This window comes from Ruditapes philippinarum, unplaced genomic scaffold (assembly GCF_026571515.1).
Source record: "Ruditapes philippinarum isolate M1 unplaced genomic scaffold, ASM2657151v2 ctg3918_1_1_1_1, whole genome shotgun sequence".
NCBI lineage: Eukaryota > Metazoa > Mollusca > Bivalvia > Venerida > Veneridae > Ruditapes > Ruditapes philippinarum.
The window spans coordinates 24,563-47,742 of NW_026856404.1; the positions used below are offsets into that span (position 1 = coordinate 24,563).

At 30.3% G+C, this 23,180-nt stretch overlaps 1 long non-coding RNA gene across 1 annotated transcript; it reads left to right on the top strand.

Annotated features, from left to right (window-relative positions):
- Positions 1-1,155: 1,155 nt before the first annotated feature.
- LOC132746415 (uncharacterized) lies at positions 1,156-17,227 on the top strand. The gene is made up of 6 exons (XR_009627980.1): positions 1,156-1,284; positions 1,534-1,585; positions 4,150-4,332; positions 14,116-14,907; positions 15,229-15,364; positions 15,517-17,227. It is a non-coding gene; the product is annotated as an uncharacterized LOC132746415 (long non-coding RNA).
- The last annotated feature ends 5,953 nt before the right edge of the window (positions 17,228-23,180 follow it).

Here is a 23,180-nt window from a genome sequence, read left to right on the forward strand (position 1 = left end):
AGTACCGCTATTAATTTTAAAAATAATGCTGTAGAAGTAAAGTTTACATATCTACATGTTTGTATACCAAAAATCATTAAGATCTGAGATGTTGTCAAATTTCGGTCGGAAAGAAGCGATCTACCTTAAATTATTTAAAACAATAACGTTTTGTGTCTCTGCAACTTAGTAGAACATCTGAGTTTTGAGTGGTTGCAAAGACTCTTAAGATAGATAAAACATAACTGTTTTTAAAATTACAATTGAAAACCCGAATGTATTGTGACATTTGCAAAAATGGTAAAAACATTATAAAAGAAAAGAAAATAGAAGCGATGTTCATTTAAGTGTGTAATCGCATGTACTACTTTGAAATGTAGAATAAGTAACAAAGATGCAAACTGCTTAATCAAATTTTCTAAACTGATAGTAAAGATTCATGCTATTAGGAAAATGAATAACACGAAGTATGTTGTGTCATTGTTGTATATTGTATGTTTTATGTGTATGGCACGTTAGGATTTTTTGTATTTGTTTATTTTTTTAATATTAGAATATGAAGCAACTACTTTAATAATTGAAAGTCTTTGTACAGAAAACACTTTTATGTTGAAGTTGATCATTCGTCAGTGTTTATTTTATTCAATGTATTATATCATAGTTATGTTTTAGACTTTTTTCTTATTTTGGTTAAAATGCTGTTTTTTATATTTGTTTCTTTTTTCAGACTTAAATGTGTTGTTCTTATGACATGTTTTTCAATTATTGTGATGTGTCTTACATATTTGAATATAACAAGCTTACAGCTCGATACAGCTCGGCTCAACAATAGTATCGCAAGGTAAACACTTACGAATCATACAAATTATAAAATCGTGATTAGCTGTAATTTTATCGTTTAATTATCGGAACTCGACATGAATTTCGTAATATTTTGTATTTAATATAGAACAAAAAATAGCATTTTCACATGTTAAGAAAAATACATTGATATGTTAGGTACACTCAAATTTACATTTAAGGTTATTGCATCTGTAGTCTGCATGCTAATTTGCCGTGTTTAATTAAATCAAATGAACCACTTTGGCTTCTATAATGTTTCAATATATATTCGGTATTCAATTAAAGATTATATAAAACATGCATGCTATTTTTAACTGTTAAAGGCTGCTGTTGCAATCCAAAGAAAACCAGCATAGTTTGTGTCATAATCAGAAAAAAGGAAACAAATATGATACTACAAGGGATATTATTGAACTTAAAAAGTTGAGAGACCTTGTACAACGCAGATTGTTTTACATCCAGGTAAGCTTATTTCGTTGAATGATTGTTCTCCTTTAAATTTCTATACTGTGTTGTTCTCGCTTGCTGGTTGACATATTTAAATATCATGTATACATTATACAACTTAAAATTGGAATTAGCTTGTGAAATAAACATTTGACTAGAATCAGATATCAATGTCATAGGATTAACATTCACGGTGCAATAGTATGTGTCTACGGAAGCAAATAATTAATCAATTATTAATTAGTCAACTGATGTCGATTTTAGAATCCGAAGAACTGTAAAGCAGCGAAAAAGATAATTTGTGAACCCAATAAAGGTAAGCCAACTATCTCCAATTTATAACAATTAAGTTTGTGTGCATGGTCTTGTTATGAATGAAGCTAATTACAATAAAATGGGATTTTTTTACCAGCAGAAAACTGTATTTAATTCCTTCAATCATAAATATTTCGCTATTTTATGTAAACAAGACATAGAACAGATACATCTTAGGTATATGCTAGAGAAATCGGAACTTTGAAACATTACAAATATTAAATAATGCAGATCCTATCATCGTTCCAATAATTTCAAAAATATGAATATAAAGCTGAAAGTGAAGATCAAGACAAAAATGATGGTAAGGATGTAATTTATAATTTCATAACACAAACACGAAACTGTAAAGCGTGCATTCAGAACGGAAGTTTCTGTTGTAATTTATTCCACAGGTCAGGTTGCAGAATATTTTTTTTTATTTTCGGAAAGACAGTGAAAAGAAATGAAGATACTTCCCATAACAAATGAGAAAAAATTAATGAGACATAATCACATTTGTTTAGGATAATTTCTACAAGACTATGAAAACTGAAACGCAGAAAACATGATTATATCGCCGCAACAAAAGATACAATAATACGCTGTTATCAAGATCATATAATTGGTTAAAAATTTTAAATGTTCTTAAAAAAATATTTCTAGACAAAGCAACAAGAAAACATAAAACTACATAAAAATACAATCTAAAATTTCTAACTCACATTTTATTTTAGGCAAAGGCAATTTAATGTCCAGCAAAAACCTTTATCAACAATATTCCCCCCATACTCACCGAAAAGTAACAGCATGGCGTAATCATAAACTAGACGCGTAAATATCTTGTACAAATTCATACTGTTCAAACATAATCAAAGAAAATGAAAACAAGGAGACGTTATAAGTATCATTTTAAATCAGATAACTATTTTTCGTTATTAGTCCAAAGATTATCTTGTTACAATATATTCATTAATAAACGAAGTAGACAAATGTTGCGTTCTGGTTTTGTAATGATATTTTAATAAAGAAAAAACTCAATGGGCATCCAGCAGTATTTCTTTTTTTTTTTTTCAAAATAATACAAATCGAAACTGTTTACAAGTCTTAACAGTAATTTTAATTTTCCAAAGAAGGAATTCGTAATATTATTTGATAACACAGCAAGCTCTTATTAGGCTTAGCCGCTATAACATTATTTAAAATGTATCGAAATTTTTAATCCAGCAGATATATACAACAGCGGCCTTTTGTTGCTAAAAATATGGAGTATTTTTAAAAATGAAAACAAAAATTGAATAACACACATATTACAGTGTAATCTACAGCTCCCTAATTTAAACATTTAATATAAACCATGAATGACCTATTTGATAGTTATAAAATTTTCGGTAACTCATTATTTAGAATTCAAAACAGAATATTCCATACTAAAGAAGACATTGATTGTACAATAAAACGTTTGTCTGTATTAAGATAAGAGGATACATATTAAACTGAGAGACCGGATAACAGCTCATAAACAAGCTAATAAAAAACATTCATCTAGAAGACAAATTCCTAAAAGTTCAAATTTAAATGTTTGATGTAACTATATTTTCAGCATTTTCGTTATTGATAAATTCTATAAAAGTGATGTATTAGCTAAGTTTTCAAAACAGTAGTTTCGTATTGATGCGTTTCAACATAAAATAAATACCAATTGATGACGTAAGATTTCGTTACGTTACATTCACATTCGCACGCAAATAACGTCAATGGACGTTATAAACATTTTATAATATTTATTTGCCCCGATGATTAAGAACCGGCTGAGAACAACAAACGCCAGCAAATGTCAATAAATATTTGAAATGTGTTATTATTTTTTGTTTTACGCAGTACAACTTAATTTAACTTGAACTTAATAGCCAAATAAAAAAACTGTATGCAACAATACAAGGCTTTATATATATGACATAATACTTTAGAAAATACCATTAAAGGGTAATTAATTATTAAATTAATTAAATTTCCAAAGAAGGAATTCGTAATATTATTTGATAACACAGCAAGCTCTTATTAGGCTTAGCCGCTATAACATTATTTAAAATGTATCGAAATTTTTAATCCAGCAGATATATACAACAGCGGCCTTTTGTTGCTAAAAATATGGAGTATTTTTAAAAATGAAAACAAAAATTGAATAACACACATATTACAGTGTAATCTACAGCTCCCTAATTTAAACATTTAATATAAACCATGAATGACCTATTTGATAGTTATAAAATTTTCGGTAAAATAAGGGTTATAAATGTGTTATTATTTTTTGTTTTACGCAGTACAACTTAATTTAACTTGAACTTAATAGCCAAATAAATCAGTCAATTTTCGGTAACTCATTATTTAGAATTCAAAACAGAATATTAAATGTTTTAATTAAGGTAATTTAATTAATTTGGCTATTTTTGTTTTGCGCAGTACAACTTAATTTAACTTGAACCCCTTTAATGGTATTTTCTAAAGTATTATGTCATATATATAAAGCCTTGTATTGTTGCATACAGTTTTTTTATTTGGCTATTAATTTGTTTCTGCTCCAAGCCGGTTTTGGAAGTACAATACACCAGCTGACATTTTGTTTGATTGCGGCATATGCTACTGAAAGAACACTCATAATCAGGTCAAAAGGGTGGATTTATGCAAGAAAGGGTTGGGAAACTGCATTCCTTCCAGTCAGCAGTAATTGCACATCTGTATTGAACAATACAGTAACAAAAACTAAAAGTACGTATACAACTGATTAACAGTAGTGGTATTTTGGTCGGTTTGGCATCACGCACTACGAACACGCGGCGGTCTTTATAGTTGCTACCTATAATTTTTTCATTAACATGTAATCAATCTTTGTTAAAAGCATATACTTACGATTATTTTTATGACCTTATCGTTCTTTGTTTAATATTACATAAGTATACAGAGCTGACCTCTTAACACGATCTAGAGTTTGAACCTCGCCCATTTAACCAGCTTAAAAATAAACACATCATAGACTAACCATGGAAAAATAGAATACGTAGTCGGAAATGTAGTTTTTAAATAAATAAAAGCGCTTACCCGACGTTTCATTTTTCACGTCTTTTCCTCCAATGATGAATACATGCTACGCTCAATTTTTTGTAAATGCGCCAGCTAGAACTAATATTTTGAATAAATGATCAAATAAAGGTCACCCCAGTGCCTGATATTTATTGATTAATGGCTAGCTACTATTATAAACAAATATAAATATTTCTATAGCTATCAGCCACCGGACAAAACAGTTTCAACATATTTTGTTTTTTTAATTTTGCCATCCAATCAGGTTGTGATAATCTAACCAATGAGAACTTTCCAGTGTGTATATTTACAACTTTTCTTACAAAAAGTATTCCCAATTTACCGTATGTAAAGTAATCACAGTTTACTCTGTAGGAAAAACACCTGATTAAAATAATACGAAATACTTAGTTACTTTTATTTATTTATTTGAGCACGTGCACACAAACACACACCCACACAACGCCCCAAAACGCACAAAAGCACGCACACACATGTTTGTACAGGTACTGATGCGAGGACTATGGTTTTTGAAATGCTTTTGAGGACCACTACTTAACAGTAGAGGAGAAGAATGGCATCAAAATGGAATAATATATATATTATATATATATATATATATACATGTATTCCTACTGGAATAAAAATTTAGTTTATAAATTAATGAGAAAACTAAATGAGGGCCTATCATATTTATATTTTTTTTAAGGACTACATTTGCATATTTATGCACAGTTTCTGAAAACATATTATACAACAACTGTGAGGACTGTAAAATATCTTACACATTTTTTAACAATTCACTGTGAGGACTTACACTCTCATTTTTTTTAGAATATGTCATTCCAAATCTGCAGAATACGGCTTCAATGTCTATACGTATAATATATATTAATCATATGTTGCATCATTTCACAATTCAATAATTGGTATATGCCATCAAAGGTATCTATTTTTTCTACCGGAGAAAATGTGTCAGTGGATCCTCTGTGTTAGTCCTAAATCATTAAATCTACAGGTTATTATGTTTGAAATGACATTTTGTAAAAACGCCCCAAGAGATAATAAATGTTGTTATTTCAGAATGAAAAATATCAATCGAATGCAAAATCCCTAAACTTCCCAAGGAACAACTGACATATTAATGTTTATAAAGCTATATATCTGATTCAAACAAATATTTATTGGAGTTTATAAAAGAATACTTCCAGAATGTTTGTATGAAATAAAATTGGCAATAAATTACCTTAAAGCCGGCACTACTAATGCATTTTTCTGTCCCAGCTTAAAGTGAGTGGCGCATGCTTTAAATCATTGCTAAACGGATTAAACACTAATTAAAAGAGCAAAATAATATTTTGTTCTCGTGTCGCGTGATAATCACACGGGCGTAATATTACCACGGTTTATACATGTAACTTTGTTAACTAACAAAGCGCTTTGAAAATTTATATAAATCTGCAGCATAAAACAATAATTTCGGTGCATATATTAAAATATTCAGACAGTGTTTATTTTCTTTCGAATGTATGCGTGAAATTGAGCTGAATCGACAAATTTTGCTTCTTTCATAGAGCATTTAAAAAAAAAAACGTGCAAGGTTCTAAAAGTATTAAATTCATAAAAACAAATGTTTAAAACTTGTCAGGGGTGTTAAAGTTTGTTTCCTGACCATTGTTTAATTTATAAATAGGCGAGAACTTATCTTAAGCTAAAGTTAAAAATGGTCAATTACTTCGACAACTAGGTCACAATACCTGAAATGTTTGCCCGAAAGGGTACTACAAATTTAAAACTTGTCATTCATAGAGCACTCAAACAGTGCAGAGGTATCAAAGATATCAGTTTCACAAGGAAAAGTCCGGACATTTCTATTTCACTGAACAATCGATAATTAATTAACATTAATGAGTAGTTGACGCTCTGTTATATAAGAAATATTAACGTCTATAAAAAGAGCAGCAGAAGATAAATATCTTGAAGTCTCGTAAGGTGACGAGGGCAATTAAAATAAAGCCTTAAGAATAAAGGTCTAATAATGTATCCTATATTTTAATATTCACAATTCAATGAATGTTGTTTAATCAACAAACGCCATAAATGTAAAGCGGCTTGTATACATCGGCCGTTTTTTTTTTCAAAATTGCGGACAAATTCTTTTAAATGTGATCTATGTACTTTCTCTAATTAAGTGCGTATGCGTCATTAGATTGCATTAACTTTGATATCAAAATGTTACAAAAACGTTTTCTCAACTCCACAAATCAATAAGACAAAAATATAATTCAAATTAACAATAGAACTTTACCATTTAACTGCATTTAAGTGAGCTGCCATTTTGCCAATTGAGGATCACAAAACTATGATGTCTTATTTGTGGCATTTCGTGATTTTGTTTGGTTGTGGTTGTTACAAGTAGCAAAACCTTGTGACAGCTTTAGAAACATACATCTTTTTCTATTTTGTCCCACACTTTTTTTACCTTTTTTCAGTATTTTGTGAATAGGCTTAGGACAGTGTAAATTGGGCTTTAGAAACATCATTTTTATTTTACCAAATAAACTTGTTTGAATATTGAATCTATAAACAAATATGTTAAATTATCGGAAGGTAGTGGTGATAAGTATGGGTCAACAATGTTTAAATTATATAATTTTCGATGGATTTTTTTAATATGATTTACTTCTAATTATGGGTCAATATCAATGAACATTTCTTTGATTTATATGCACATGCATTATATATACAATAGTTTAATGACATGCAAACTAGATAGCTCAGTCAGTACAACCCGCATACATGTATAATATTCCGAGGATCCCAATTTGATTCCAGACAAATGGCACATTTTTCTTACTCTGTGAAAGTTGGTGCAAAATGATATAATCTATAGCTTATAAGAAGTAGAGAAAATGTTGCTGGGTGTTTTTTTGTTTGGTTTTTTTTTTTTGGTAGTGCTGAGGTATGGTACCTGTATTATGTGGGTCTCTGGATTGACACTTAGTCAGGCTGCTTTTTTTCTCACCCTAGTTTTTATATTAATAAATATTTACTGCATATATTAATGATGTATTATGTTTCAAGTCAATATTGTTAAAAATTTAATTATGTGACTATTTTTGATGAGACATTGTAACTGTACAACTTCTCAATTTGACCTTTTCTGTATGAGGAGAAGCCCTTAATTAACTTCTAACCAGTGAGATATATTTTGCATGATGTCGATAGCTTGAAAGGATTTAAATTAAGATTATTAGAAATACAAACATGGTAACAAAACAGATATTTCCCCAATTGAATTGTAAAAACATTGAATTTCTTTGATTGTCAAACAACTCTATGGAGTCCTGCTAGGTGACATTAAATCGGTCATAGATGTAGGAACTCGTAGACCATGAGACAGGATGGTCTGTACAAAGAGCGGAGGTCAAGCTAGGAAAAAACGGAAGGCAATGTGATGTCCAGATCCCCAACTCAGTATGGAAGTGCTTTCAACGTACTCAACATACTGGTATTCAATTACTTCATTTGTTGTTTTTTTTTGTTTTTGTTTTTTTTTTTAGAAGAGGTGCCATATTACTGGCATAGTGTATGGTATCACAAAAGCACATACTTTCGGAACATCCACATGCTTCAAAAGTGATTCAATAATCTTTGGAATCCCACACTCCTCCCCACCTAGCTCCAATAAGGTCCACAAGGTTGCCAATACCATGTTTTTTACCTCATATTGTTTCTTTACGGCTTAGAATGAAAATTAAAGTTTATTTTAAATGTAAAAAAAGCTTTTATTAAATTTCATAAGGCTTGAGGGGACATGTCATCAATGTAATGTTATCTTATTGTCTTGGAAATGTGTTGGACTGCTGGTCTGATGAATGTAGATGCTACATATATATATATATATATATATATATATATATATATATATATATATATATATATATATATATATATATATATATATATATATATATATATATATATATGTACATTATTATGCCTATGAAATAATTTTCAAACATCGAAGAATATGTAAAATATATACTGCAAATATGTGTACATAGTATATGTAATCATTAAAATGTATGCATTCGAAATGACTTTAGAAACAAAATGACTTTGACTTGATAGAAAATGAGTTTTTATGTCTTCCCTTTATTTCCATGAAATGTTAAATTTGGTTAAATCTTTATAAATAATGCTCTTTGGAACTTACAAAATTGATAAATCTTAATTTTAGCATCATATTTATGAAATAGAACCATAAACAAATTGTGTTACAGCAACTCTGGCTAAGAGAAACAGAATGTTGAATTTTGAGTGTTAATTCTCGTGATTACCGATTATCCTTTATCCGTATCATGTGCAAGTAGTAGTAATAGATTAGATAAATAATCTGTCACCAACATACAGTTATATCTTACTGTAAAACAAATCGCGTAAATAAATAGTAAACCGAATGTATACGTTGGCTATTTTGTTAAAATTGTATGACTATTCTTCTAAATTCAATTACTTCTCGCTAATGTAAGAAAACATTAATCGGTCGTATCATTATGATATAATGGGTTGTGTAAGTTCTTCAATAATTACATGTGTATTGCAATATAGAAAAAATGAATGTTGATATAAATACGTAAATTCAAATAGTATAGTGGTTAGAAATCTCAAATTTTGAAGATATCGGGTAATGTGATAAAAAATTGCCTTTTCATGTATTCGAAGCGGGTCTCTACACTCACAGAGTTATTATGTTAAGAGATATCTCAGGAGGTTAAATATTTAGGCAATAATTAAATAATGTGCTTTTATATAAGAATTATCGATACCCATATTTGTCAATATTGATATAAACAGATAATGAATGGAATGGCAAACACTTCAAACGTATGTTTTCGTGCATAATGTTTTCTCTCAAGCCTAGGGATTTTAAGAGAATTGACACCTCCATGCATCAATACGTATTATGCATACGACTAACGTTATAAATTCCTCCGGATATGACACAATAACTTCGATCTAGTTAAAAAAAAATCATTATCATAAAATTATATTTTTCCAACAAGTATAATTTATCTACCAAAAATAAAACACAATTTTTGAATAAACGCTTGTTTTTTGTTGTTGTTTATTTTCCAGTCCCTGCATTTTTTTCAAAATGCTCATGCATGTTGGATCACAGACAATTATTTGACACTTTTTCACAATACCTTTTGGGAAAACAATATTATTAATTCAAGTAGGTTTGGTGAAATATAAAACCATACGTGTGATTATCACGGCTTTACTGTCGCAGGCGGTTTATACATTATTTTTTTGTCGAGATCTTGTTTAACATCAAAGCATTTAAACATTAAGCTGAAGACACATGTAGTCGGAGAAAGTAGTGCTTATTTATTTACATGATAAGTACATACGTGCACATAATATGTAAACACATCAAACAATCTTTTACATAGTTTGTATCATGTACAGACAACATTTATTTATTTATTTATCTGTTTGTTAATTTATTAATTTATTCATTTATTTATTTGGTTATTTAGTTATTTGTTTATTTTTATGGGACATCTGAAGACATTTCCCAATCTTCATTATTTTCGCACGGTCTCATTTATGGCATAACATTATGTACCAACATGCATGTATTATAATAAGGGAATCAAATAATGTTCTATTTCTTAGGTCAATGAAACCAATGTACTAGCACTTCTTTTATTTGTTTTTGATCCTTTTCTTTAATATTTTTTCAACGTACCCTGCAATTCTTGTTCGTAAACGTACCATCAATTTCCCCGTCGGTAAAACAGCTTTTTATTCTAAATATTCGCCATTCCACTTCTGAGAGTACTCTCTATTAAACACGTTGTTCACGTACAATATTCGTACGTACTGTTCGACCTACTTTAAACATATATCGTCTTATATTTGATTTGGTTGACCTGCCTTTAGTCCATAGTAAGTCCTGCTGAAGACTGCATTCTCCTTCTTGCTATTTTGTTTATCACCAATACTTCTATAAATAGTCGAGTTATATGAAAGTTAACAATTTTCGAGCACATCAACAAAACTTTTGTTTCTGTCTCATTATATATATCTTAACAGTTACGCTTATGCGTCTTTATCAATATCTCCGCAAAGTGCGCCTTTGTCTCCGTACATAAAGCGTTAAAATGCTGAATTTACAGGTACTGAATATACCTATTGACCTCTTTCCTTCTTAAATTCAAATCTCGGTTTGTTCTCATCGCACTTGCTTTTCTAGGACCGTGTAAGATACGAACTAATGCATAACCAACATCAACTCCTTTCTTGGTTTTGATAGGTTCACAATAGACAAAGATAGAATAAAGTATCCATTGTCACTAAAACGTTTTTATAACCGTCGTTATGTTTTGCCAAGTATATCCATTAAGTATATACATGCATCATATTATATATCGAACCCTTCTACAATGACGCTTGGTCGATGGAAATTCCTTCTGGCAGAAATTAAGCCTGTTGACTTTGAAGCAATTTTAGGAGTTTATACCTCCTAATTTTATATTTTCCTGTGACTAAACTAGATTTTATTTTTTTTCTACGCAAGATTAGCTTGCTGGTGTGGAAGTGTAAAAATACAAAGAAGTCATATTTGCTTCCAGTAAGACATGTTTATTGACAACAGATTTAAATACGCATTTTTAAAAGAGGGAACACAATATAATTTTTAGAATACAGTCGAGTACATGGCATGTGTTATGGTTTCTTCTATAGAACATTCCAAAATGCTGAGAATATGTTCTACGGCCTCTCTAGCTTCTCGTTTAAAGTGACAGTGTTTCGCCACGCATGAAAGCAGAATTCACACAATAACTTATTTCTTTTATTAGTTTGATATATTATAGGTGCATTGAAACTTATAATATAAAATAAGGCCTGATTGTTGATCCCAAACCAATACCTCCAAATCCGTCTAATGTTGTTGGTTCCTGTTGATGAACACCTACTAATTTGAAGCATTGTCTGATCATACTCAGGCGCTCAATTTGACATATGTAACACTCTCGCTGTAGCACAGTCCCGCACTAGCCAAATATTGTTTATCCGGTCAAATTAACGTAATATTCTATGGTTTGGTTAAAGGATCTGCAGTCAGTGGCGTTCATTTTGATTATCCCAACAGCTTCGTAATGTATCTACATACATACAGTTTCTAATTGACTTCTATTTACAGAACTATAGATATTTACTGTCACGTGAGTTTACCAGTTTCCACAATAGTTAAGGTAATATTCTCACCAAGGTAGTACTCCTAGCTTGTTCATAAGTGCGCTCTGTTGGTAACAATGCACACTACTACATCTAATTCCTTAAGCACTTTCCCGATCACTGGTACGAGTCTTTTTTTTATTAAAACTGGATACTCTTTTGGTCTTAAACATATTCCCTTTTGGTCGAAACAACGTTTTCTGGCTTGGCTTACAGTATTGTCGCGTGTCGACACAAATGACGTTTGCGGCCATATTACAATATACATTTCCAACATGGTGACTACCATAAAACTGATTGCTGTCTAAAGCTCAAACATTAAAAAAAATGTATCTTGTCTACATGTGTTTTCCATCTCGACAGCGTTAAGCTGATACCCATCGTTGTTGTTTTATTTTGTGTCGCACAGCCATTCCCATACATCGTCTATAAATTCGTCTTTCAATTCACTTACGTGCACGTATCTCTGGTTTACGAGACTACACTTGCATCTGTTGCTTGTTATGTGTGCTCTTCGAGTGTCAAAACTCTTATAACTAACATTTGTTTCTAACATACTTATAAACACCAAAGTCTCTTTCGATTTCTCTGTTAAAACACAACATCAAATTTCTCATTGGTTAGACTATCGCTCTGTGATTGGATGATAAGAATGAAGATATCGGTTAAAACTGAATTCGGACAGTTTTGGCTGGTAAATAAATCAATAATGGTCAGGCACTGAGGTTACATTTGTGTGTTCATTTAATCAAAACATTAGTTCGTGCAGGTGCATTTAAGAAAAACGCGCGTAACATGTAAACATCAGTTGATGGTTGGACGTGAAGTAAGAAAATTCGGGTATACGCATTTATTTATTTAAAAGTCAATTTTCAGTTTAGTGTGTGTTCTGTCGTTTAAAGATAAAGACGTTTTCTATCATATCTATTTTAACATAAGTTGGTTATGTAATCCCCGTCTACAGTTGAACAACTGAGCAAACCCGTCAAATGTGCTCCATTCAAATATTCAAGATCTTGTATACAAATTAGCCCTGTATACTTATTGGATAATTAACAAAGAACGATGACGTAATTAAAATAAATGTAACTATATGCTTATAACAGAAATTATATGTTAAATACAAATAACAACTAAAATGGTCGCCTCGCATTCGTATACCGTGATGCATAACCAACCTAAATACTACCTAAAGTGGCATAATTGCTGCTCGTAACATTTGAAATAAAGACAACAATACATTTTTATTACATGCTTTTCGGTGGTTTATAGAAATATATCAGTGAGTTAAAAACTGGTAATTTCACTGTTTGAAACAGTGAAATTATCGATTTGATAATTTCACTGTCTTGAATATTTGAGCCCAGTACGTTGTTTCAGTGAAATACAAGCGTTCACAGTACTGGAAACCAACTTAATGACGTGACGTCGTAAATGACGTCACGTGTTATTATTATTTGGCGCCCTTTTCATTTAGTACTTACTTAAAATGTCTTTTTAAACGTTTCTTTGCATGTAATAAAAAGAAAATTTGTTTAGTTTAATGTAAGATCGAAATATATTTCACCTCGTGAACACCAAAAGTTCATATTTCACTCGTGGCTGCGCCACTCGTGAAATATACCTTTTGGTACTCACTCGGTGAAATATATTCCGATCTTACACTGAACTAAACAAATATCCTCTATGTATTATTTATTATTATCTTAGGGAACATCTTGTTGCAAAATCGGGATAGAATTTGGTGCTAAAAATGTTGAAACGTTAATTATCGTATTAATTTATGATAATGGATGATCTAGGCATGTTCGTTAACATATTTGACTTCAAACCTGTTGATTTCCCACGGTGTAGGTTCGAACTATTCCAGTCTGTTTCAATTTTTACATGTTCGACATAAAGACACAATGAATACTATAAGCAGACAAGTTCGTCTTTTTTTTACTTTTGTATAGGCTAAAAACTATCATGATATCATATGGATAATAAATATGAATTCAAAACCATTAAAGGTAAACATTTAAGATTATTAAAGTGACATTAATAGACGCCTCGTATTCATAACAATTCTGCGTCCAGCAACGTAGCTAGTTTAAAATATAGGAAATAAACTTTCTTTAAATCAGTGTTTACTTAAAATATATGTCGTCATGCAAATCATTTGTTATTTTCTTAGCTTCATTTATAAAAAAAAATGTTTTTTTTTTCTTTTAACAGCATTAAGGAATGTATTTGACAAACAGGCAATTTCCTTACCCGGAATGGCAGGTTTCGAAATGCCGGACTACATGCCCTTCGCAATTCCAGCAGACTTAGCTGACAGACTAGAAGCAGTTCATATTAACCCGGAAGTATGGTGGATCGGACAGTTTGTGGAGTATCTGATTAGACCGAATAACGATTTAAAGTTGCATTTACGCGAACAACAGAACAAGCTAGTTTTTAGACGGCCTTTAATAGGGTTTGTTTATTTGGTTTAAACCGTAACACATTCATGCTTCTAGGTTTTAATTAATGAATGCAAATGCAAAGGAATGTCACACTCAAATATATAACATGATACTGATATTGTTTTCTTTGAAAACAATCATATCGGTAGGATATGACAAAAAAAGCAAGCGAAAATATTATAATGTTTGTTACACTGCCTGTCCATCTGTCGACCGTTTGATGTCATCAGGTATTGCTTAATCGTTATTTCATTTGTATCTCGGCATTTATTTCTTGCAATTGATTGAGAAATGATAATGTAATTGTTTTGCCACTTGCAGCACAATACTATCATTGAAATTTTGACGATTATTTGCTCTACCATTCAAACCACTATCTTATTTTAAGGTTGCATATTAGACGAACAGACAAGTTAATGGATACAAGATATTTCAATCTGAGTGAATACATGGATGTTGTAGATCAATGGTTTAAAAAGCACTTGCACAACAATACGCAAACACGATACATCTTTATTGCTACTGATAGTCCGAGTGTTTTACAAGAAGCAATGCGCACGTTTGTATTATTCAGTAACATTAAAGTAAAAAAACATATGTTTTTATTATTTTTATTAAATGTATATATTCATTATTTTCCTATTGTTAAAACAAATTCCCATCTTAAATAACGTTACAATAGTTGATGGTTTTTTTCATAACAAAATGAAACCTTAGAAAGATAATATACTCAATATAAACAATATCCAATATTTTAAATGTAATCAATATAAACAATATCCAATATTTTAAGTGTTTAATAAAAAATACATTTTTTAGAACATTTTACTATTAATCGCTTAGTTTAATGTTATTGATTTGATTATTTTATCATCAACAGGTACCAAAACTATACTTTTGTTTATCACAAAAAGGCGACTACTGACAAATACTCATTATCAGCACTGAAAGACATTATTTCGGACATACACACACTAAGAATGTGCGATTTTGTAGCATGCACAATGTCTTCTAACGTAAGTTATAAATATGCTTTATTGTCAATCAAATTATGATTGTTTTATCGCATATAACATTTTTATATACTGCATAAAAAAACGTCTCTGATTGCTTTGTAATTCGAATTAATTATAATACTTTACTCCCAATTATAACATTCACACTATAGATTTGCCGACTCGTAAATGAACTTAAAGGATCAATTGACGGATGTGCAGCTTATAGACTTGTCTCCTTAGACATGGACTATTTCTTTCACGCTATTGAGATGAGAAGGAAAAAGAGGACTCCCCTACAGAACATAATAGCTTCACATCATGGATTAAAACCTATCAAAGATAAAACAGATTATCCGAAAAGAATTTTACTTACAACTGACAGAAATAAATCGCGAGTTGTTATGCCGATTTATCCCGAACTTACAGACACACCAGGACAGTGATAAATAAACATATTGCTATTTCTCTCAGTTTTATTGTATTTAAATTGTGTTTTATATTAGAAAAACACACACAATTACACTCGTACATTTCTTTAAGATAGGGAACAACAAATACAACAAAATTGCGTTAGATCTCTATTTAAAAATGAGAAAAACGTATTAAAAAGAATTTCTAAGGAAACATACAAGGCTAATAAATTTGGTATTGGTTCAAAGATATGCAATGACGACAGATGAAATTGTAAAAACTAACAAAATTCATTAGGATACACACAAATAAGAAAAAAAAAACATAATCATAAAAATATAATCAGAAGTTGTAACCTTTCATCAGAGTAAAATGATTAAGTTTCATTGGGAGAACTAAAAACTCTATTGAAGGTATATAATTTTACATTATTAGCCTAATATATTTTATCTTGACAACCAAAATATCAATCTCAATAAAATTCAGAGTACATTATTTCAAACATTCCCATTGACATTTCAATCTATTTTAATAGTTTTGGAACAAATTTGAGACATATTTAAGATTCAATTATGAATACACATGCTGATGAAAAAAAAAACGGTAGTAGTTTTTATTCGTTTCCGTCAAACTTAAACCAAGAAATAAAAAGCAAGTTCCTGTACAAACTTAATAAATCAAGTACTGGCACAAGTTAGGATTCGTAGAAACTAAACATTTGGACAAAGTGTAATCACTCAGAAGCATTTATCACAAGAACATTACATGTTCATGGGAATTGCAGGCTCGGATTGATTGAGTATGTGCATGCGGAGTAATGAACAAGTAACCTTGAGTGTGAAACACAATGAATTTTAATTCTTTGCATATAAGAGCTGTCTGTACTTGAATTAAAATAAATAATTATGTAAGAATAAAACAATAACAGAATAAGAATAAAATAGAAATGTAACCATAGGACACAGATGTTCTAATTAACTTTTTGACTCTAGCTCGCAAGGTAAAAATTGTAAATTCCGAATAAATCTTTACGGAAACCCCAAGGTGCACAACACTTACATGCTGATCAACATTGACGAAAGTTTCTTGTTTCTAGCTTCAGAACTTGTTGATCTACAAGCCACACTAGTTGAAATTACAAATTTTGACTAAGTAAGAGGTCATACCTTAAGCAATCCCTAATAGCTTTACGTGCATAATTTCACATAATGATGCTGATCAAAATTTCTGTATAGTTTTTGTACTATGATAGTACGAGAAGAAAACGATATAAAGTGATTTAAGATGTCCGATAAAAAAGTAATTTAGAAACTAGTTGTGTTTTTTCTTCTCCGAAACACGATCGGGAATGCATCGATTGCAAAGGTAAAAGTAATTAGTTACCCGGTAATGATCAAGTTTGAAACAATTTACCTTATTCAATAATTGAATAAGTTATATTAATTGTACTTTAATTATTAATTTTATTTTCACTTTAATGAGAAAGACAGTGTTAAAGACAGTTGCGATGATAACTATGTGTTTGATATTTTTTCCAATGATGTAATAGAAAGTCATTGATTTTGTAATTTATAATATTTTTTTTTCTAACCAAGTCAAAGTGTTTGAAGGTAGGTTACAACATTAAATAATGGTTATCAATTAAAAATGCAATCAGGTAGAGCTAGTTAGATTTATTTTGTATTAGCACAGTTCACGTGTGTGATGATGTAAGTTATAACGGAAGTACGGTCTTATATTTAAGCAAACATACTTGAATTATATTGTTATACTATTTTCTCCGAAATCAATGTTGTGTCCTGACGTGTCTTTCCATCTAAAGGTTTAAACATTTGAATTGCTTTGATACGAAAACAAAATCTCGGAAATTGTACATCAGTGTATAATTCGCTTATGTAATAACACAAGGCAGTAGTGAGGTTTTAAATATAACAAAACAAACATGAAATAAACATATTGTTTTAAAAAATGAAATGTGTCAAATTGTTTTCTTTTTTATATACTTTTATTTTCCAACACAAAAGGGAATCTAGAAAGTAAAAAAAAAACAACATATTTTAAACGGAGATAAAAATGAAACATAAAAAGCGTTTAATCATTAGTGTGCTTATTTTTTCTGAGATAAACATATTCCTGACATTCATGTTAAACTATAGTCTAATATCTCCAGGAGTCTTCTCTTCAGGTTCGTATACCGGTACATCCTGTAAACCATCATTCTACAGTTCTACATTGTACATTCACATAATCATGTAAGCATGCAAGCAAAGTAGGCACTGAACTAATAGATAGTAAGAACCTTTACCCCAAATGATGGAGATTCTTATAAGTCATATAAAGAGTAATCTCTCTTTTATATCATTCATAATAAATATATATTTTACCTGGAGGAGACAAAATACCCTAACGAACTCATGGTTCAATCCACAGCTCTTTATACATCTCCAATTATATCAATAGCATAGTTCATAGCTCAGTTCATAGTTCTTAATCATAGCAGTCAATTACTCAATGATACAGTGGTCCCTGTGCTTTCATTTATTTATAACAATGCAACAGTTTTTAGAATTCAATAATTCATCAAAGTACCTAATATATATAAAAAATATTTTCATAGATAATAAAATATCAACTTACAAATTTGTAGGATCTTTAGCCCTTTTACACAATAAAGATATACGCCATCATCCACACAAATGAATCTCACCGAGTGCTGCTGTGAAGAACAATGCATCAATTATTATATACATGCACATTAGTCGAGATAAGTAAAAGATAGAATAATAAGAAAAAAACGTTAAATGTGGTAGCAATCTTTATCTTCGTAATGATACATGTACATTGCTTAGACAAAATAACAAAAATAAGAAAAAATGCTTTAATAAATTACTTCAGCCATTGCAATAGTTACCTTATAGAATGATGAACTGTTTAAACTAAAAATAGAAAAAAAAATGTTAAAGTGTAAGAACCATCATAAAACTTGTTAACAGAGAGGCCTTCCTCTCAAATGACTACCAGCCAACGCACAGAAGGAAATGAAAACGAAATTCACGTGACATGTACAAATTCCCGCCAAAGTCAAGGAGAAACAACTCTTACAGAAACAATATGGATAAAAACATAGGAAAGCTGAAGAACATCTCAAAACACAGATTACCCGAACAAATACACCTTGTTACAATATTTTTTGATAATTAAGAAATAATTATTAACTAGATCAAAATAATTCGTGTCATATCGGGAAGAATCTAATAAAATAAACATGGTTGTATACATAATACGCATTGTTGCATTGAGTTGTCAATTATTTTACAATCGCTAGGCGTGAAGGTATATGAATGCACGAAAACACAAAATATACAGTTTGAAGTGTTTATACATTTGGACACATGTCCGTATGAATATTTTAGAAAAGTAAATTCTTGTTTTACTTATAGGAAAAAATATATTCACACTTTAACTGTTAATATAACGAAAACACAAATTAAAGTATTCAAAAAAGGTGATGAGCGAGTGAGAGACAACACGGAACGGAATATATAATACGTACTTCGCAGTAATGGTTCGGCAAAACGCGGCACTGATGGTCTTGCATTAAAAGCTATACAATCCATTAACTATCAATTATCAAAAACAATAGACATAGAAATGCCTGTTAAAATAAAATTCAACCAATTCGACGCATATGTTACTTCTACTTCTTGTAATAGTGCTGAAATATTGGGATTTTGTCTGCAAATGTAATAGAACGTGTACAACGAAAGTTCATAAAGCGAGTCCTAAATGTCAAAATATCGATATGCAGCTTTGGCATATATGGTGAAACGGGAAGGCATAATTTATGTTAGTTCTAAACAGAAAATATCGAATTGTTAAATTTAATGTAGGAAAGGCTATAAATAAATTAACATAATTATATAAAATTCAGTTCTGGACCAATATAAATTCAATAAATAGTCAGTAGCATTTCTATTTCTATTTTAATCATAATAAAAGTTATGATAATGTTTAAGATTTTTCATACACGTTCGCCAAATAACCAGACCAGACGTTTATTTGTAAGCCAGAATATTGCTTATGCATCTTATTTTACTGTAACATATTCAGAAGCCACTTATTTTGAAATCCCAAGCACTGGTTCCTGCAGATACTTTTTTCACCTTTTATTGATAGCGTAACGTTTTGATCCAAACACAAGTTATATTTCTTCAGGTTTCAGGGACGAACATTACTAATTTGGTCACAAAGCTATCCGAGATGCTACCAAATTTACTTAAGGAAACATGCGTTATATGTTCAAGGATCATAATTATGGGGGTTGCGTTCATTGAACGCCGCCTTTCCTTGTTGATCCTGTTTATCATATTTTATACATGCATATTAGTTAGTTGTCAAGGTCAACCGCGACTGCGAGTGATGCATGTGTTTAAGAGATATATGACCTTTATGACGACGGAGTTATAAAGTTGAACACAATACCAATGCTGTTGTGTGTACACAATGGCCATTTACTGTTGATATAAGGATTTTCTTTTTGATTTTACTATAACCAACTTTCGAACGTTATCCGGTTTTATGAATTATTTTTAAACATAGATTGTGGGGTAAGATTTTATTTATTTTATTCTTATTTCAACAGAACATTTGTCTGATTGCAGCATTTGATCATGCCAGATGTTCTGGATAAAGTAATCGTTCAGAAACTTTTTACCTAAAAGTACATAAATTTAAGTACATTTTCATTCAGTCAGCTATTTGTGATTGCATTCATAATGCAGATGATGAGAAGAAGTATTTTGATTGTGAGGATTATGATTAAGTTTGCTATGGCAACAAATAGTCTCAAAATATGGCAAATTTAACACATAAATTGGATCCAGTGATATCTCAAAAAGTACTTAAATTATTTTTATGAAACGTGATATATTGAAATTGAGAAATTACTTTTCTTCTTATCTTAAATAGTGAGGATATGTTGATATTTTCTAGCCATAAAACTTATAATGAGCTGTTTTTTACTATAAATCAAAACACCAACCCATGTATACGGGTTATGAGCCAGATTTTATCTATCCTATTTTATCCAACATGTTTGCCTTGTTTATCCTCCATTTTCACGATGTGCAGCTCAATCTAACTTCTGAGGGGAATTGTCACTTTCACTCGTTACCTGTGATTATAAATCTTATTGTTATTGTTTATAAATTATTTACGTCACTGTTTTGCCAAGTTACAATTTAAATTCCATGTATTTTTATAGTTATGATCCGTTTTCTTAGAAAAACGTGCTTCCACTTTCGTTTCAAGATGCCATTTTGAACTGTTTCCGGTACGTTACTAGGGACGACCGGCTACAGCTAATTTATTGACGAAATTCTGGGATCGGATTTTTGTGTATTTTCTTCATTGAAAAGGTATAACTTGTTTGAGATAATGCCATAATATTTGTAACAAAATGTTCTATGTCCATTTTTATTATTTCATAGGTCTAAGAGTCTATGTTTAAATTTCTAACCGTTTTGGTAAATCAACCAATATTTCTTGGTCGGACCAACCACTTTTTGGCTCCACCACTTTGGTAAACCAACCACTTCAATCACTTTATTTTGGTTGGGATTTGTCTGGGTATAAAAGGGCCCGGTTTTTTGGATGAACAGCTCAGGCTTGACCAGAACTTCAGAGGCAAAACCCCGTTTTGTTGAGTTACAAATTTAAGCGGAAAAAATTATAAGTGCCGTCTGCAACTTTACGTACTAAAGTAATTAAACTATTCTTTATAAATAACGATTTATTTATTCAGAGTAAACAGTTCTGAGCTATTTTCTAGATATTTCATCTTTATTACACGTTTTTTATGAACACTTTACTGCTTGAAATAGATTATTTAACTGTTTGTTGAATGTAGTCACGGTTCACTGGTACGCTATTTTTTCGTGTTGACTATTAAAGAAGGTACACGCGTTAGACATTAAGATACATTACATTAAAGGAGATATAATTTAGAAAACGGTTTTAACATAAATTAGACTTGAAACTCTGATGATTTCTACTACAAACTTTTACTTATTTACATTATCGTATAGAATATGTTGCTGAATGATTAAAATACAATTGTGCTCATTTGTTGACAATTTAGTATTTTGTTATTGTAACTTGTCAAAATAAACTTGCAATTGACTACTGGTATAAAAAGTGTTGAAATGTTACAGAGAACTTATTTATCTATGTAGAGATAGTGTTCCGTTAAAATTATAAGTAAAAGGTTTAAATCAGCAAAGTGGATATAGAACAGCAATCACTATAGAAGTAAACTGTGTGGAAACAACCAACTCCCTTTACAGACTACATAAATAAACCCCTACTGAGAGACCACACTACCAAAGGTTTTTACCACACAGCCTAGACCGTGACAGTATTACCTCCCTTGAACATAGAATTTTTATGAAATAAAAAAAGTTTTTTAAATAACTTCTTTATTTCCTAATGTATCTTCCTCAAACTTCATATTTATGTTTCTTGTTATCACTCAACATTTTTGAGAAGGTTAAATACTCTAGCAAGACTATTTTCAGAATTATGCCCCCCTTGAACTTAGATTTTTTAGAGAAATTGGTAATTTTTACTCCAACTTCTTCATTCCTTATAGGATTTACTTTAAAATCTCACATCGTAATAACATGACAAGGTTGTATAAACATAATTTCCTTACAAGGCAGGGAAACTTTACACAATACTATGATATAGACAAACTTAGAACTCAAAAGATTTAAATTCATTCATGTCATTCATTCACTTGTAAAATTGAATGGCCAATGGCCCATCAGAATGTTGCTGGGGTTCTAACCGGTATGGGAATTATGGATTGCTTGCAATACTATGATATTTGCTTGTTATCTATATTTTGGAATAAAGAGACAAACATTTGAAACTATTTAAATGTAATACCGACTGTCTTACATGGTTGCAAGTAGACACATGTGTGTTTAATTTCGAAAACAGATTTTATTTTGTGTTTAGCATATAACCTTCAGGAAATAATATTAATATTAGAATAGCATTTCATCAAGAATTAAATATTTGAAACTGTTTCGGTATTATTTGCTTGCAAATATATTAAATAATTCAAATATTGAATGAATGAATGAATGAATGAATGAATACAGTCCTAGGCAGGTGTTAGACTCCTTATTATGCCTTTTATCTTATACATAGGACTTATTGTTTTTATTGTTATTTGAATGGTTGTGTATTATATTGCATTATGAATAATAAATATACAAATATCCCTCATTGAGTGTTTGATTGTCTTAATCCGTCACTATATAAACAAGTAAATAAATAAATACAAATAAATAAATTTCATAAATATGACGCCGGTATAAGTAATGATGGAATTTTTATTCCGAAGAAATTGATTTTT